Source organism: Lissotriton vulgaris, chromosome 12, assembly GCF_964263255.1.
Source record: "Lissotriton vulgaris chromosome 12, aLisVul1.2, whole genome shotgun sequence".
In the NCBI taxonomy this organism is placed as follows: Eukaryota; Metazoa; Chordata; class Amphibia; order Caudata; family Salamandridae; genus Lissotriton; species Lissotriton vulgaris.
The window spans coordinates 376,488,531-376,506,324 of NC_141700.1; positions in this window are offsets into that span (position 1 = coordinate 376,488,531).

Here is a 17,794-nt window from a genome sequence, read left to right on the forward strand (position 1 = left end):
ACAATGGGCACTGATTCCAATTATAATATTTAAGTTGAATTAGTAAACTCTACCTAATTGGACAATGATGAGGTCCAGAGAATGAATCCTGGTCTGTCGAATCAGCATTTGCCACATCACTTGGATGTACTGCTTTTACCACATAATTTGCACATTTTTCAGATTTCATAAAGAATGTTGTTCAAGCTAAATTGGTTGAAAACAATGCTGCAAGAGAATGTGCCACATAATTTGCATTTTTTGTTGGACAATTAAGATTTCTTTGCAACATAATTTAGTCCTAAATTCCACATAATCCTAGTATCGTAGATATTGTTAAAACTCTACAGAGTGGTTTGGGGGCTGTCATTATGATGATGAACTGTTTCCCATATTTCACAGTTCAAAGTGAAATATGACTTTTTATACCACTGCATTTTGTGCGTGTGGATGTGCTTTGACATGTTCCAAAGGGACCTAAATCCTGCATCAAAGATTTGCATGCAGACATTTTTGCAGGTAATTAATTTCCTGACGTTTCAGGCTTCTCTACTCGTGTGCATAGAGACCTTCTTTCATAAAACGGAATTACCTTGCAGGGCAGAAAAGGGAAACGGTACATAGAGCCCTGAACAAATAGCCAGTTTAAAGATACCTGCTGAATTACTTGTACCTAGTGCAAAGCAAACGTGTCCCTCACTGTGACGCACGACGTATTCGAATATAGCAGCATAATATTCACAACACGTAGAGAAAGGGAAAATAACTTTGGCCTGGATGAAATTAAAGTGATCGGTGGGTCCTTTATACCTTGAGAAAATGAAGTTCTTGAAGTCAAATAAATATTTGAAAAGGGTCTGTATTCGCACGACGGCTTGGAGGGAAATTGTCCAGGTAGTTTTTAAGGTGTAGACGGATTGAAGGACCATTTTTCCTCATCAAAATGTGCAATAATGCCATTTGGAAAGATCCCCTGTAGCGAAAATAAAAGGCAGACTATGAATGTTACTTTATCTTTGCTGGTTTGAACTGTCTTTAAATCAAACACTTAGGAGTTTTCTTTGGTTAATGACTTCTTTTAGAAAATTGCACAGTTAGAAAGAGGCTTCGGGGAATGTAAGTAAATGAGAATTGCATAACCTGAATTGTGGGAAAGAAAGAGACAAGTACATTATACATCACTTTGTGTAATTGTGACTATTATCGATGAATTTCTGTTCATTAGCTTTGCGTAAATGTACCTGAAACGACAGCAAAGTGAAACCGATTAATTCAGAAAAGTATCTGTTAACTAGAGGAGAGAATGTTTGATGCAGTTATGCTGAAATATTGAGATTTTTTTAATTATTAATTTCTACATATTGGTATTTTGCTGAAATGAAGAAGGAACTTGGATATCAGTAGCTCTTAGTAGTAAACCCATCTTGACTCGGGGCTTAATATGTTTCAAATAAAAATAAAAATAAATAAATAAATTAATGTGATCAAGGGCTCGAGGGCTCGAATCGCGTCATGGCGGTATTTGTGTTGCACATGAAATAAAATTACCTGAGCGGGTCCGTCTTCGTTCTTCTGGTGAAAATTGGGAAGAATCTTGTAAGTAACAAGGACCCCCTGATGTGGATACGACTCCTGGGTCAGGGACAACAATTTTTATGTAATGGCATATACCCAGGCAGACTTAAAACACAAAAGCTGACTAAATGGTAAAATAAAAACATTAATGTATACCAGATAAAAAGTAATGCAATGGACTGAAATGATTTCGAAATAGATAATTTTTAATAAAAAGATCAATAAATACACTTATCGCATAAAATACATAAAAAAAGATCATGTGGCTCTTTTTTACATATATATTAGAAGCACATCATGATACATGAAAAAGGATCTTTGTTTTCCTTTTTATGAAGAATAGGGCTGTGTGTCAACGCGTTTCGACAAAGTCTTTTGTCTTCATCAGGACTAGTAGATATTCAGCCACTTTTTCTAGATGAAATAAAAACGTGTTTAAGTGACATTAAAATTACAGTACATTGCTTTTCTTACAGAAACGAGATGTTACCTTATTGATGAAAACTTTCCCTTAGCCAGACTTATATTGTAGTATAGGAAACATAACAGATGCACAGTTGGAAAACAAACACAATACATGTGACAAACCCATTCTATATACATATACAATACATGTTACATAAGTTTATCAAACAACAATACATATACATCCTTGTAATCACAGATCCAAATTTTAAATGCTAGGTAGAAATTGGCGTAACATTTGGAAGGCTTCATATTAAAATTAAGGATCTATAACTGAAAGGTTTGACCATTTAGTAGAAAAAGTATTCATACGTCATGCTACTTATATGGTTTATCTAACAGTCATTCAAATTTTATAGGCTATTTATACATTGGATTTGGGGGCAGGTTAGATTTAGTTGAACATTGGGTTAATTTATCATTGGATTAATTTATGCGCAATCATTCTAACTATTTAAACAGAACATCTAGTTCAAAGAAACTAAAGAATCTCCCAAAATATGGTTCAGTAGATTAGTGTGCTTTACTACGTTATTAAGCTGATAGACAAGAGCATTGTATTTTACAACGAATGAGCACAGGGAAAGTCTTACATTATCACTTAATTTATCTTTTAGTCCGTGTTGTCCTTACCTAAAAAATTGTGACCAGAAAGGTTCAGTGTGGATGAAGGGAGTAAGGCACCTTCCCTTTATTGACCGGATTCGGTATGTGATAACTGTTTAGAAAAAGAATAATGCGCTATGTCAACTCCATTATTGTCTTATTAGGTTTCACAGACTCCTCCCTAGCCTAATTCTAGATTCTATTAGGTAACCTGCTTACCTGTTAAAACAGTGTTCACTGCTGCCTTCTTACTTCTACCTCCACCCACTATTCGTCATTTCTTTAAAAGGGGAAAAGAGACCTCAAACATCATTTGCCAATACGGTGGTACGGTGTGTTGACGATTAGATATGCTGTTAATCCGTATGGCTAGAGCAAAAACACAGATAGATTCATGTCAGGATGCTTTTATTTTTAAAACTAAAAAAGTATTATGCTAAAGGTCCACAGTGTTGTTTCTTTATAGATAATTACCTTATGCACTCGTGCAATGTTTTAGAAAGGCGCGGTGATCCTTAGGAGTTAATGCAATTCATTGGACCGCTCTTTAAAACTGACGGCTGCAATTTGGGTGAGACGTACGTTGGCTGGGATACACGCGGTAGCCGTGATGCGTACACTAAACAGAGAGAAAAACCACTCGGTTAAAAGTGGAGAGAGAGGGTACGGGAGGGAGGTTTGACAACCCATTCGGGTAAGACGGAGTTAGGAAACCGCAAAACAACGCATCACCAGCATGGGGTGTGCATAGGATGTATCGGGTTCTTACCGTTTGAACAAGCGTGCTGCTCGAGACGTCTCTTTCTCCCTCAGCGGTTCGGGTCAATCGAATGGCGTTTATTTACGGTCCTTCTACTATTGCTATTTATATAGGTAGAACCCGCCCCTATTTAAAGCGGCAGTGTATTTTAGTTCATTGCCAGGAAACGTTATGATCTCTGTTTTGAAATCAAGTGATCGGAGATAAATGGACAGGGACTCAGAAATTGACAGTGTTTCAATACGCTATAGATTCTTAGAATTGTATAGACTGTTGACATGACAACCATGCGGATATGCCATAAGAGTTACATGATCGAGTCATGTAATTGCATTCTCCCATGGCAATTCTTGATTTAACCCGTGGTCAAAAGTCCCGAGGGTGAAGATCCAAAAGACCTCTCTTTTTTTGCGGATCTCATCCCCTCCTTGGTTTTTTTGCAAATTAATTTTTTCTAGGATGCGCCATCTGAAGTCCTCAGGCTTGTGTTTATACTCTGTGAAATGATTTACCAACGGGGCTGTGGTCTTCTGTGTCTTAATGGCTGACCTGTGTTCAGTTAGCCTGGTCTTTATAGCGCGGGACGTCTCGCCCACGTATCCAAGATTGCAAGGACAAATGAGTAAATACACGACATTTTTTGTATTACAATTCCAGAATTCCTTTGCTTGGATTTTGGTTTTATTGAATTCCATTGTCTCACCTACTATGATGGTCTCACAAGACTGGCAAGAACCACAACGAGAAGTACCCTTGATAGCATTTGATCCAGTAATTGATTTCTGGATAAAAGGGTTGTTCCTATTGTTGACCTTATGTCGGGAATGAACTACTTGATCTTTTAAATTTTTATTTCGCTTATGGGCGAACATGGGTTTCTTTAGTTTTGGTTCATTATCTTGAACATTTAGGAGATGCCAGTTGGAGTTTATTATTTGCCTAATTGTCGAGTCCATAGTAGAGTGTTTAGTGATGCATACTAGTTTTGGGTCTGCCTTCTGTTTTTGTGAATACAATAGAGTGTCACGATCGTAAAATCGGGCTCTCTTGTATGCTCCTCTCACTAAGCGATGTGGATATCCTCTTTCGATGAATTTAAGTTTCATTTTCTCAGCCTGGATGTCAAAATCTTTTATGTTAGTACAGTTCCGCCTTACTCTCAAAAATTGAGAGAAGGGGATACTGTCTTTTTGGCAGCGCGGATGGTAGCTATTAAAATGCAGAAGAGTGTTCCGGGCAGTGGGCTTTGTAAATAGGTCCACTTCGAGAACACCTCCTTTATTTTGAATATTTATGTCCAGGAACTCAACTTTAAATTCGCTCGTATGCGCAGTAAATCTCAGATTTTCATCTGTAAGATTCAGCCACAGTAAAAATTCATTTAAGGTCTGTCTCCCATTGGTCCACGCGAAAAATATATCGTCAATGTAACGATACCAATGAGAGACAGACTCAAAAAACGGTGCCACTTCGTTATAAATGAATTTGCTTTCGAACATGATCATATAGATATTTGCGATTGATGGGGCCAGTGAAGCCCCCATGCTTACACCCTTAATTTGCAGGAACAACTCCTCCCCAAATTCGAAGAAGTTTTCTTTTAAAACCAGAGTCAGGCAATCTCTAATAAATGACTTTGAACAGGGAATCTTGTGGAGATCGATAAACCACATTGTGGCCTCAATTGCTCCTGCCTGGGGTATATTACTATATAATGACTCCACGTCAAGGGTCACTAAGATGTCATTGCCCTCATTAAAAGTTAAATTTTCTACTTTCGCAATTATATCACCAGTGTCCTTCACATATGACTGCGAAAGAGAGATGTACGGGCGTAGAATTTGGTCTAGGTATTTAGACAGGGCTTCCAAAGGCGTTCCAATTGTGGAAACGATAGGACGATACGGTGGATTTAGTTGGTCCTTATGGATCTTGGGTAGACCATAGATACAGGAAACCTTTCTCTCAGATTTATTAAGGAATTCGTATTCTTTTTTATTTATTGTACCTTCATTTACAGCTTTTGTAGTTAATTTGTCTATTGTTTTTATTATTCTCTCAGTTGGGTTAGTCTTAATTTCCTTATAGAAAATGGGGTCATTTAACATTTGAATCATATTTTCTTCATATGTGTTGCAGTCAATCAACACTATGCCTCCACCCTTATCACTGTTTTTAATTACAATGGTCTCGTTGTGTTTTAATCTTTCAAGGGATTCATGTTCTCCTTTAGAGATATTGTATCTAGGTTTTGGTATGAATCTTAGGGCTTGATCTAATCGTTTTAAAACCACCTTTTCAAATATGCCCACTTCTGGTCCTACCTGCTGTAAGGAGGGAGTGAAAGTAGATGGTAGAGCCACGATATTATTGCTTATGTTGTCTAAATCCATTGGGTCATTTTGTGAGAAGAATTTTTTTAATCTAACTTTTCTTAGAAAAGAGTGGATATCTTGGTGAAGTTCAAAAATGTTGACTTTTGCATGTGGGACGAAAGATAGGCCTTTAGAGAGGAGTGATAAATCTGAAGGTTCAAGGGTATAGGAGGATAAATTAAAAATGGGGATTACATCCCGTTCCTCCAGTACTGCTTGCTTCTCGTTTCTAAGTATTGCTGAGGTTGTTGGGCATATTGATTGGACTGGTAATTGCCCCTCGTCTGGTTTTGAAACCGGACTCTCTGACGGCCTCCCCTCCCCCCTCGGTGACCTAAAAAAGGTTGGCGCATATTTCTTTGGCCGTTTCTGGGGTCGAAGGGTCTGTCATCCTGATATCCGATATTATCTTCTCCTTCTGAATCAGAGTTTGAGGCTGAAGAATGGGAAAAGTTATTTACCCTATGTTGAAAAGTATGGTTATTCGTTCCTAGTTGTGTGTCAGCCTTATAGAAACCATCCACTATGTAAGGGTATGTTTTCTCTACTGAGTAGAATCTTTTATCCTTTACAAATTTGTCTTCCTTTCTTTTTTTCAGATATTCAGAGAATGACAGTATATCTTTTTTAATCGTTTCTAATTGTTTCTCTGCTTCCTCTGCGGTTGTAGATCTTTTTAATTTATCTTCAAGTTCTTCTATTTCTTTTTTTATTTCAATCACTAGTTCCTTAGATGTGGAGATGATCAAAATCATAAGGTCTCGTGAGCACCGGCTAGCGATCATGCTCCACTTTACTAGAAAATCTTTAGTGTCTACAAAAAGACCCGGAATATTCCGAATCCTAAGTCCCATGGGGATTATGCCGCTCTTAAGATAATTTAACATAAACTCCCCATGGGCCTCTACTCTAATTAATTTCTTTTGTAGGTTAATTAATTTATTGTAATCACTGTTATTTTGCGGATTACTCGTTTGATTAGTGCCAAAATCTACATTAGTTCCTACCAGAGTAGCGAAATCCTCATCTGAGAAACCAAACGTTTTAAAGTTAGACATTTTTGTTCCAAAGTTAATTTTTAGGGTTATCCAGGGCAATGTTACGCTAATTTCTATAGGATATAGACAATTATCAAATCTTTAACAGAAAAACTCCACAATTCAAAAGAGATGGTTTCCAACAAACAAGGGATTAAAGTTGAAGAAAAGGTCCCACACGGATCTACCGTGGGTAAAATCTTGTAAGTAACAAGGACCCCCTGATGTGGATACGACTCCTGGGTCAGGGACAACAATTTTTATGTAATGGCATATACCCAGGCAGACTTAAAACACAAAAGCTGACTAAATGGTAAAATAAAAACATTAATGTATACCAGATAAAAAGTAATGCAATGGACTGAAATGATATCGAAATAGATAATTTTTAATAAAAAGATCAATAAATACACTTATCGCATAAAATACATAAAAAAAGATCATGTGGCTCTTTTTTAAATATATATTAGAAGCACATCATGATACATGAAAAAGGATCTTTGTTTTCCTTTTTATGAAGAATAGGGCTGTGTGTCAACGCGTTTCGACAAAGTCTTTTGTCTTCATCAGGACTAGTAGATATTCAGCCACTTTTTCTAGATGAAAAAAAAAAGGTGTTTAAGTGACATTAAAATTACAGTACATTGCTTTTCTTACAGAAACGAGATGTTATCCTATTGATGAAAACTTTCCCTTAGCCAGACTTATATTGTAGTATAGGAAACATAACAGATGCACAGTTGGAAAACAAACACAATACATGTGACAAACACATTCTATATACATATACAATACATGTTACATAGGTTTATCAAACAACAATACATATACATCCTTGTAATCACAGATCCAAATTTTAAATGCTAGGTAGAAATTGGCGTAACATTTGGAAGGCTTCATATTAAAATTAAGGATCTATAACTGAAAGGTTTGACCATTTAGTAGAAAAAGTATTCATACGTCATGCTACTTATATGGTTTATCTAACAGTCATTCAAATTTTATAGGCTATTTATACATTGGATTTGGGGGCAGGTTAGATTTAGTTGAACATTGGGTTAATTTATCATTGGATTAATTTATGCGCAATCATTCTAACTATTTAAATAGAACATCTAGTTCAAAGAAACTAAAGAATCTCCCAAAATATGGTTCAGTAGATTAGTGTGCTTTACTACGTTATTAAGCTGATAAGTCTGGCTAAGGGAAAGTTTTCATCAATAAGATAACATCTCGTTTCTGTAAGAAAAGCAATGTACTGTAATTTTAATGTCACTTAAACACGTTTTTATTTCATCTAGAAAAAGTGGCTGAATATCTACTAGTCCTGATGAAGACAAAAGACTTTGTCGAAACGCGTTGACACACAGCCCTATTCTTCATAAAAAGGAAAACAAAGATCCTTTTTCATGTATCATGATGTGCTTCTAATATATATTTAAAAAAGAGCCACATGATCTTTTTTTATGTATTTTATGCGATAAGTGTATTTATTGATCTTTTTATTAAAAATTATCTATTTCGATATCATTTCAGTCCATTGCATTACTTTTTATCTGGTATACATTAATGTTTTTATTTTACCATTTAGTCAGCTTTTGTGTTTTAAGTCTGCCTGGGTATATGCCATTACATGAAAATTGGGAAGAAGCAAACGGAATTCTTTGGAAATAAATATAAATATATATATATATATATATATATATATATATATATATATATATATATATATATATATATATATATATATATATATATATATATATATATATATATATATATATATATATATATATATATATATATATATATATATATATTTATATATTTCGAGCAATTTCAAAAAGACACCGCACTCTTCTCGGATGTTTTCAAGCTTCTTTAATCCATCTTAAGTAAAACTTCCTCACCTTAGGTGAGGAAGTTTTACTTAAGATGGATTAAAGAAGCTTGAAAACATCCGAGAGGAGTGCGGTGTCTTTTTGAAATTGCTCGAAATTACTAACGAGTCTTGTCCTTGACTCGTCACCTGCACCAGCTGACCGGCCGCTCCTCCTCCAGAAAGGGATATTTGCTTTGAAAAAAAAATATATATATATATATATATATTACCTACTGGCAGTCGCCAGTAGGTCTATAGAGTTAGGACCTAGTTTCCATAGGAAATCCGCAACATTCTATTGGGAATACCTTTGGCGCCGGTAGATGAATCTCCGCAAATTTCTCAAAGAAGATGGCCCGCTCCGCTCCGCTGCTTCCCTGAAAGTTTGGGGGGGATTCGTCAAGTGGGGGCTGAGAAAAAATGGGGGTCCCAAAACGTGTTTTCCCCATGTTAATTTCCATAGGATGATTAGACACAGCTACAGCCCGAACCGCTGAACGGAATTAGACCAAACTTGGCAAAATGGTAGGGACTGGTACACAGTAGGGCCTTTTGTTTAAATGGTGTAAATCGCACCAGTAGTTCCTGAGAAAATCAAAAGAGAAAAAAAATATATATTTATAGCAGCTTACTGTAAGATTACTGTAAGCTTACTGTACTCTGTACCTTTCCGAGCACGAGCTGAATGCTAATTGGCTGTCAACTATCTGTCAACACTCCAAACCAGAAAGTGTTGGCAGCCATCTTGTGCCTCGGTAGACTGAGGCACAGGAAAGCAGAAAAACAAATGTGTAGAACTCAAAAAGGGGGCAGGGTATAAGCTCCCTGACCCCCTAGGCCTGCTCAGGGGGTCCCACAAGGACAAGGAAATATGGCTAAACAAAGAATCTACAGGGGGAAAAACAAGGAGGTTCTTGGATTTTTAAAGATATCATGCACCCAGATGAATTTCTGAACCATATAGAACCTTCATTTGCAAAATCCTTATATATGAAGGTTAGGTACAACATGTTTCCAGTCATGAATGCTGTAGCAAATGAAAGGGTGTTAACATCTTCCCATCTGCCCATCAAGTATGGATGAAGAAGAAACCGAAGAAAATCTTTTGTTCTTCTGTCCTATTAGAAGAACTTGGTGTATTTCGATATGCAGAATTCTAGCTGCAAATCACTTAAAAAGATGTTATTAGGATTTTAAAAAGTGACTGCACTGGGTAGCTAATTTTCACTGTGACAGATATCTTCTATATGCTTAGAGACTAAGAAACAGGATGATGAAACTATCCATTAGCCATTGAATTGAGTATGATGCACTGAAATGTCTTTGAGTTTATCTTTTGCTTACCACTGTGGAATAGTTTTGACAGATTTTAACAGTTTTAATGATAGGAAGCTTTTACAAGGTTTTAACTATTGGTTGTTTGTAATGAAATTGTTTTTAGTAACGGGATTGAGGAAATTGTTGCACATGGCACTTTATTGAGTTGTTTTAGTGCAAATGATACAATGTTGAGATTCTCGGTGGTGTAAACATTGGCAAACCGCTCAGCATTGTGCATTCTTTTTTAGGAGATGGGGGAACTCCCAATCAAAATGTATGTGGAAGAATTCATGTACCTGAGTACTATCAATATCACTTTCAGAAAAGGTGACTAGATATTATTATTCATGCATTTACTATTTGATGTGCTTTTATGGGTTTAGAAAATCGAATAAAGATATTTCTACTACTACTACTACTACCACCTACAGGTACGTATTCTTAAATAATGAGAAAATTAGAAATCTGTCATCAGTTGTAGATAAATTAGCCACAAGTACATCTGGTGCGTTACTTGTAGTTAAAAAAAGAACTAGTAGCTATTCGATTGATGATTTTGTTAGATAAATTAGCTTGAGATATTTTGTAAGCAGAGAAAGGTGGAGTGTGCACGATGCTGAAAGCTCAACATTGTTGTTCTTATATTCCAGACAAGAGTTGAAAGATAGAAGCGCTTGCAAAGAGCATTTCTGATCTGAAACCTGAATTAGAATGCTTCCAAACCAATAACATATTATGGACCTTAAGCAAAAGAGCTTCAGACATTGGTAACTGGTTTATAACAGTAGGAGGTGGACGTTTCAGAGTGATATTAAATCCTATACTAACAAGTTTACTTGAACTGACACCTTTCCTCTTTTAATCCAAATTCTTTTTAGAATAATGAGTTTCCTTTATGGAACATGATTATTGTTTTAGTACTTTTTTTAAAGTGGCCTTGACAAATGTTTTGTTCTAAATTATAATCAACTATTGATTGATGTATTATTTTTATTTCTTATGCTGAAATCTAAAGATTAATGTCTAATAAATAAATAGTTGAAACGTAAATGGTAAATACAAATCAAACCAAGAAAGTGTAAATCCAAAATGGTATAGGTGTGGTAATAACAACCATTTGGCTAATAGTCAAAAAAGTCCTGCACTTTTGACCTTGTGTGGAAAATTTAGTAAAAGGAGTCATTACACAATAGTATGCAAAAACACTGGAAGCAAACAGTTACACGCAATAGCCAGTGGGGAACACCAAGGAGAGAAATTTGTGTTTCAGATTGATCTACAAAACATAAATATACACAATCCCTACCCAAAAGGTAAGATTATAATGGATGGAAAGGAGGTACAACTTTATGCAGGTTTGTGTTCACCATAAACTTTGATAGAGAAAAGTCTTTATGCCAAAACATTTTCAAAAAGAGGGTAAGAATTGCAGGATGCTGACATCAAACTCATTGGGTACAACAGAGTTGTGCATAGAGTTCAAAGATTGGTCAACTATTGGGTAGGTTAATTTTACAGAACAAGGGTCTAATTTACTTGGGTGGAGACACCAGAAGGAACTAGGGATGAAGTTGGGCCCTAATACTACAAGTTCTGCTTTGTGAAAGATCGAATACTGAAAATAAAATATGCAAAGAATTCCCTAAATTGTTTGAAAACAAGGCATATACATAAAGTGCCTATGATATTCAATTTTTCCATTGCAAGCTTAACTCATATCCTCAAACATACATGATTAATCAATATAATGTACTTCAAATATATAAAAAAGGAGGGTACTACTTAAAACGATGTAATGAAAGCACATATTACACGTTTCCCTATAAAAGCTACAGATTTCAGAAGAATGAAAAGTGACAACTTTTTATTTGATTTTGATTATCTACTGTCTAGTTTCCTATAGATTTCCAGCAGGTCCTAAACCTTTCATAGGAGCCCGACCGTAGAGCGTACCATTTCTCCAATTCTCTGACTTTATACAATTTGGGCTGGTAGTGGTAGAATGTAGGTTTAATCTCACTACACCAATTCTGTAGTACTAGTGATCTTGCTACCAATGCCAACATATATAAGCCTTCCTCTTGTACAGTGCTAACAGTTATATTTGGGGAACATCCAAGAATTGCAATACATCTATCGATAGTTGTCCAAGGTCCTAACCTGTGTCTACAATATTTTTCAATCTCTTCCCAGAATTCTGCTTAACACCGGAAGCATTTATCTTCTATCTGGGGGTATATGCTGCGCAGAAAACCTGGGGTCCTATACAATAACCATTTAGTATAAAATTGCATTTTCATAAAATTGGTGTTTTTTAGAAGTGTTATATTGTATTTATTCATTCTATTCCAGACCTGGAGGCCTTCTTTTGTTTGCTATTTATCTATGTTTTTTTCACACATACTTTTATCCTTATGTTCGTTAAGAATTTGTAACCAACTACTTATTGATCTATATCTAGCTGTTTCTAAGAGGGCCTCGCTGAGTTCTAACATTGCCCAGAGATTAATCGGGTCTATATTCATTAAAAAAACAACTCCCAATTTCCATAATTAGATGGCTAGCACTGATATGAATATCGATTTCACCATTATTCAACTTTTTATTCTCAGCAATACCTTATGCATTACAAATGCCCTTTTTAAAGAAACAGATGGGCTATTTTGATCTATCACATGGGCCAACAAACCACCAAGATTAGCACTAGTTACTTTAGGTAATCCAACTAAGGAAGGTGGGTTGACCCTTCCAAATCTGAGGAAATATTACTCTTGAATTTTGCACAAAAAATGCACAGATTTTCCAACTATCTTGACACACTTTGCACAGAAAATGTCTCTATAATAAGAATCTAAAACAAATGCGTTATAAGGTCCTCCACTTTTTTTTTTATACAGAAAACGCAATTATTTAATATTATAATATACCTTTAATAAACGTATCTACATGCCTGACAGACCTATATTTCGGGGAACAGAGGCTTATTCAACCAAATATTTTATGGAAATGGGAAGGCAATGGATATATAACCTTGAGATTTTTAATTAATACAGATACTTGTAAAAAATGGACAGAGATCAAGTGCAGCCTAACTTGCTTCAAAGATATACTTAAGTGCTCTTTCCTTCAAATCAAACAAGTCTCAATCCATCTTTGAAGATATTAGGAATGCTATTATCACTGCACCCACTTAAGGGAATTTTGATGTGCTACATAGATCTATTTTGACCACTGAAGCTAGCACCAGAGTTATTGGAGCCAACTTAACCCAAATAGTTGATAATAAAGAGCACTTTGTGGCTTTTGTTAGACAGGCTTTTTTTTAAAGTTCTCAATCTAATTACTCTACTGTGGAGAGGGACGATCTGGCTTGCAATTGGGCTACATTACATACTTTGGGGTCCATTAGGATGTTGTGCAGTGGCACCACCGCAGTGCTGGCGGAGCGGAAAAACGCCTTTTTCCATCCACGAGCAGCGGAACTCACGTCCGTCATATTAGTATAGCAAAATATAGGTCATTTCCCGTTCACCACGGAGTGACGCACATGGCCATCAAAGTGCACCCGCCACCGCGGCGGTGGGAGCCAATGGAGACTCACAGCCGTGCGGAATGACATCCGCACTGCTCCACAAATTAGCATGGCCCAAACAGGCAGACGCACCGCAGCGGAGACACCGCCCAACCAGACACGGCGGAAACTCAATAGAGGAGCGCAATAGCACAGACCCGGTCGTCACCACCCGGTCATGAACGCCATGGACCCAGCCCTACATATACATCTGGTCATGTACCTGCTACTGCACTCCAATCAACTGGGCCGCTTCGTACAATGCCGCAGGTATGCTAATACACAAATACAACACACAACACAGGGGCTGACACAGGGTCCAACTCCACCACAGACACCCTGCTGGGGGTCACAACACATCTACAAGAGCACCCCTACATCACCCACCTGACAACAAGTCACCCCTCTGCCTCCGGGACACACATCGACTGCGAACTAGCAGCAACGTCACGTTCCTGGTCACAGCAGCGGTCAACACATGCGCACAATGCCCAAGGTAAGGCCACAACAAGACACGGGCAGGGCACAGACACCACAGGGACGCACCACCCCCAACCACACATCAGCACACCCCAGAAAGTCACAGGCCAGGTGCCCATCCTGGGCTCCACCATGCACAGCAACAAGCACAGGAACAAGCAAGCACAATACACACCCGGCACCACACTACAGACAACCAGGGAAACAGCCACTGCAGGAGTGGCTTACAAGGAACACAACATACCTGTGCCTCACACACTGAAGGCTGACAATAATTCACAGCACATACACACACAAACAAACACACACCCTTGCTGTATCCACAAACATAACACACACACACAGGGTAGCCTGAACAGATACCTGCACAAAACTGCACACAAACACCACAGGAACACACACACAACTCCAACAGAAGCAGACATATCCTGCCAGTCAAACTGTGGAAAGGTAATGGGAGTACAAACACAACATCACTGCACAAAATCATCACTCACCAACAAAACACACACAACATACCACAAATCACACAAGAATTGCACCAGCACAGAACTACACTGCCACATCAAACAAACCACACATGCACATGCAAGCACAAATCTACAAACACCACAGGACATCAGGGGATGCACATCTGGCAATTCCAAGCCCACATACCCACAACACTGTATGCACAACAGGCAGTGTGTGCACAACAAGCACAACAGCTACACACAGACATGACTGACACAACCTCAACACACACACCACAAATCAGCACAGCACAAAAGCAACAGCACACCCAGGAAATGAAGATACACCACAGCCAACACACAGACACCCAACACAACAACAACAGTGTGCACCGCTCTGTAACACAGGAGCACAACCAGCTACACCAGAGCACTAGGCAGCACACACAGCTCAAGTGCACAAGGGCAATCCACACTGGTGAATAGCACAAGAACATCACACATAAAACAATGAGACCATGTCCAGAGTGGAACAGCACTCTTGGCCCAAACACTGCACCACAAGGCACAGTCTCATAAATGAAGGGATTGGGAGGCACATGCACATGTAAACAAAGGGGACAGCTGACATCAAAATCAACTGACTTGCATGTCACCATTAGACATGTGAGGTGTGTACCATACACAAATAGAGGGAATGCAGAGCCACAATGGCTAGGCACAAGTGGCACACATAGGAGATGGCATCACACCACACACCATACCATACAGAAGGAGACAAGGTACCATGTGTCTGCAGTGCAGGAGAAAGTCACACACAATGCCAGTGAGGAGCCGAAACCCCTGGGTGCCCGTGCGCTTAACAAGTTCAGAATAACATAACATAACATAACAGTCCAAACAAACACACACAACACACATTGATGATCAAACAAACACAACACTAATGTGCAAGTCACATACTTTGCACACTCATAAGAGACAAAAACAACAATCAGGAGTCACACAGAACTGCATGGACACATCAACACACTGCACAGTGCACAACAGACAGCTCACACAAGTGTATACAACCATTTACACAGGGCAGGACAATCCAAACAACAGGCACACAACTCCTGGCTAACACATGTGTGGCTATCACAATCCAGGGGCACACACGCATCCAAACCCCCACCAAAGTCACACCCTTCACACTGCACACCTCCTCATCACCCAAGAGCACACATCTCAAGTATGCCAGGGGACCAGGACTAAGGGCCAACACAGGATGATCATACACATACACAGCTGGTCACATATACAGGAATAACACACATAAATCATGATAGTGCCCACCCTGCATGCAAACCTGTGCACAGCATCACACCCTGTGCTGGCAGTCTACCCCAACCTGACATGGCAACAACGTAGCCAACAACACAAAACCACTCAAAATAGAACTGCATGACAGGTAAAAGAGCCAACACAGATAACACAAGTATCAGCGTCTGAATGGACTGAAGACCCTGTTACCCCTGTTTAAAAATGTGATGCGGCCAAAGAGCTTGGCAATGTTGATGTGACACATAGAGCATGGGGCACAGGCTAACAAATCCACCCACAAAAAGATGTTTAATCAGCAAGTACACTGACAAAACAGACAACAGGAGTAACTGTCTTTATTCACATATTGCACAGACAAGATCAAGGTACAAGATGCTGAACAAATGCAAGATATCCTGCACAAGCAAACTGTAAACAGGAATGCCAGTGTCCATGGCACAGGGGAGAGTCCAACACAGAAGTGCAACAGGGCCAATGTCCATGGCACAGGGGAGAATCCAATAAAGCAGAGCAACACGGCCAGTGTCCAAGGCAGGTGGCACAGCAAGTACATCAATCAATCAATCAGGAGTTTGTTAAAGCGCGACTACTCACCCGTAAGGGTCTCAAGGCGCTAGGGGTGGGGGGGGGGGGGGGTGGTGCAGGTTCCATTCCATCAAGGAGGGGGTCTGTCGAAGAGCCAGGTTTTGAGGTTTCTTGCGAAGATGGGGAGCGATGTTGTCTGACTGAGGTGGAGCGGAAGGGCGTTCCATGCTTTGGCCGCGAGGAAGGAGAAGGAGCGGCCTCCCGATCTGGTCTTTCTGGTGCGGGAGACCACGGCGTAGGAAAGCTGGGCTGATCGTAGGGTCCTTTGGGGTGCGTGGAATTTGAGTCGGCTGTTCAGGTATGCTGGTCCGGTGCCGTGGAGGACCTTGTGTGTGTGGGTGAGCATCTTAAAGGTGATTCTCGCCTCGACGGGGAGCCAGTGGAGTGTGCGCAGGTGCTGGGAGATGTGGCAGTGTTTTGGCAGGTTGAGGACCAGTCTTGCGGCGGCGTTCTGGATGTTCTGTAGCTTGCGGATGAGGTTTTTGTTTATTCCGGCGTAGAGTGCGTTGCCGTAGTCGAGTCTGCTGGTGACCAGGGCGTGAGTGACTGTCTTTCGGTGTTCGAGGGGGATCCATTTGAAGGTCTTACGAAGGAGGCGGAGGGTGTGGAAGCAGGAAGATGAGACAGAGTTGATCTGGTGGTCCATTTTGAGCTCGGAGTCCAGGATGATTCCCAGGTTGCGTGCGTGGTCTGTGGGGGTTGGCGGGTTTCCGAGGGCGGTGGGCCACCAGGTGTCGCTCCAGGCGTCGGGGTTTGGGCCCATGATGAGTACTTCTGTTTTGTTGGTGTTTAGTTGAAGGCAGCTGTTTTTCATCCATTTGGCGACGGCTTCCATGCCTTCTCGAAAGTTGCGTCTGGCGGTGTTGGGCTCGTTGGATAGGGAGAGGATGAGCTGGGTGTCGTCTGCATATGACACGATGTTGAGTCCGTAGGTTCTGACGATGGAGGCAAGTGGAGCCATGTAGACGTTGAAGAGCGTCGGGCTGAGGGAGGTGCCCTGGGGACTCCGCAGGTGATCGGTGTGGGGTCCGAGAGGAAAGGGGGGAGTCTGACCCGCTGCGTCCTGCCAGAGAGGAAGGAGCAGATCCAGTCGAGGGCCTTGTCCTGGATTCCTGCATCGTAGAGTTTGCGTATTAGGGTGCGGTGGGAGACTGTGTCGAACGCCGCTGATAGGTCGAGGAGGATGAGGGCTACTGTTTCTCCTTTGTCCAGTAAGGTGCGGATGTCGTCTGTTGCGGCGAGGAGGGCGGTTTCCGTACTGTGGTTTTTTCTGAAGCCGGATTGGGAGGAGTCGAGGATGTTGTGTTCTTCAATGAATGTGGCGAGTTGGCTGTTGATGGCTTTCTCGATGACTTTCGCTGGGAACGGGAGCAGGGAGATG